Source organism: Gossypium arboreum, chromosome 8 (genome assembly GCF_025698485.1).
Source record: "Gossypium arboreum isolate Shixiya-1 chromosome 8, ASM2569848v2, whole genome shotgun sequence".
Taxonomy (NCBI): Eukaryota; Viridiplantae; Streptophyta; class Magnoliopsida; order Malvales; family Malvaceae; genus Gossypium; species Gossypium arboreum.
In genome coordinates, this window is record NC_069077.1 from 63,154,191 (window position 1) to 63,156,684 (window position 2,494).

General features: G+C 33.6%; 1 non-coding gene across 1 annotated transcript; it reads left to right on the top strand.

Moving 5' to 3' along the window:
- The first annotated feature begins 219 nt into the window (after positions 1-219).
- Positions 220-326, top strand: LOC128280008 (small nucleolar RNA R71). Its single transcript, XR_008270190.1, has one exon. It is a non-coding gene; the product is annotated as a small nucleolar RNA R71 (small nucleolar RNA).
- The last annotated feature ends 2,168 nt before the right edge of the window (positions 327-2,494 follow it).

Here is a 2,494-nt window from a genome sequence, read left to right on the forward strand (position 1 = left end):
TGAATTAATTATATCGAGCCCATGTTACCAATAACTCTCTTGTGTGCCCCTACTCTTGTGGTAGGGTACTGATAGTTATTATTGGCAATCTTTTCCAAAATCTTATATGCTTGGTTATAAGATTTATCCAAAAATGAACCATTGGCAAAAGCATCAACTACCATCCTCGTAGGCGTATTCAAACCATTACAGAATATTTCCATATGAGTCTAGTGTTGAAATCCATGCATCAGACACTTCTAAATTAAGCCTTTAAATCGCTCTCAAGCTTCATATAGTGTTTCATCATTTAATTTTTGAAAAGATGTGATGTCATTTCTAAGCTTGACATTCATATTTAAAGGATTATACCATAGAAAAAATGTCTGGCAAAGATTATTCCATGATGCCATTGTTCCCGACGGTAAAGTATTCAGCCATGCTCTCACACAATCTCTCAAAGAATATGGAAACAATTTAAGCCATAGGGCATCTTCAAGAACATCATGTTGTCTAAATGAGTCACAAACCTCTAGAAAATATTGTAAATGCAGTTTTGGATCTTCAGTGAGTAATCCACTAAATTGTCCTACTTTTTGTAAGATCTGAAACATTATCGGTTTCAGATCAAACTGTTGAGCTTGTATTTTTGTCTAACTATCCTTGGATCAGATCATCCAAAATTGCCACAACATGCTCTTGGATTGGTCTATCTCGATCATCTATCACCCTACGAACTGGAGGATTAGCATATTGACCATTCGGAATATCATTGAGGCTAGGATCATTCCCGTTCCTAGCCATCACCCTACGAACTGGAGGATTAGCATATTGACCATTCGGAATATCATTGAGGCTAGGATCATTCCCGTTCCTAGCCATTTTTCACAGTTATTTCCACCTTCTTCGTAAAGTTCTTTTGATCCCTAGGTCAGAAGGATATTCTTTGTTAACAGGAATGTCTCTTTTCATGCACTGATGGCAAACCTATAGAAATTAAATACAACTAAGTTAAATAAAACTAATGGAACTAAGTAAAATAACAAAACCAAATTTCAACAAAATGTCGATCCCTGGTAACGGTGCCAAAAACTTATCGCATGTGAAATGATATGTGAATTGTGCAAGTATGCACGTCGAATCAAGTAATAAATTGATGAGTGAGTATCATTCCCACAAAGATCAAATTGAGGAACAAAACTAATCAAGTTATTATAATAAAATGTGATTAATGCTATGGTAAAATTATGGTAAGTATGCAGTGGCAATTAAAAGGAATAATGATGTATGCAATATGTGAAATTAATAAATACTTGGAAATGCTATGGCAAAATGAGAGAAGAAATGTAATGGCAATTACGAAAATGATTATATGAATAATATGTAACTGAACAAATAAACAATTAAAGATGTGCTGGCAAAGTTACTACGGCAAGGGTTAAGGGATATACAATGTTGATATGGGTTGGAATTACTAAGAATCTACCCTTAATGTCAGAAATGTCTCAGCAAAATCATAATCAATCTATAGTTCAGAAGAGTTTTAAAGTGGTTTGCTTCTTTCGAGATAAAAAAACCTCAAGCTACCTTACTCGGTCCTATAGGCCTTTAATATGGTACCCTACATTGTTTCCTTCTATATGAACGTTGCTCTATGTCTAGAGTCTGCTACAACTATTTGTCGAGTACTTACTCATATCATTCAATTTCGGTACAACTAATCAAACCTTTCATAATTAAATTAGTTTATAAGCATGTTGCACAGTCATCTATGTCTAAGAATTGCATGCATAAAATTTAGAAATAAAAATAATTGAATGAAATAGTAAATTAATTTAGATTTATGCTTCAACCATTGAAGAAAATAAAGGTTTCATCATGTAATCCCACCCTATAAGATTTAGCTCACGGGTTGGAAAATAAAATTCAAAACCAAAATACCATTATTTTTATCGAATCATTTCACAGAGAAATAGTTAAGAAATAATAGAAGAACAATGGAAAGATAGCTTTCGAGTGTCCAAATCATAATCCAGCAGCACAGTGACATGCGATGGTTGAAAGGGACTGCTTTTGTCTTCCTATTTCTGTCTCTACTCAACCGCTAACCTCTAGTTTCGCTTATGGATCTCCACCCTTTTTGTTTGTTGTTTAGGGTTTCCTCCTTTGGCTTTTTATAGCATTTTCCCTTGGGTAAATCCAACAACCCATGTTTATCTTCTCCTCTTTTTAATTTTTTTTTCAACAACCTAAGATTATCTTCTCCTCTTTTTAAATTCATTTTTTAGGATAAAAACCAATATCCCAAGATTATATTCTCCTCTTTTTTTAGGTATATTTTTCTAGTACAAGTATAGTTAGGGTGAAACTGGACTCCTTTATTTCTAGTTCCTCAACCTGCACCTGCCAAATCACCAAAGACAATCCTACCACAAGTAATTAAAAGTACCTAATATTTAAACACAATCCAAGGTCCTAATGAAATGATAAAAATACGAATGAAATATCCTAAAAT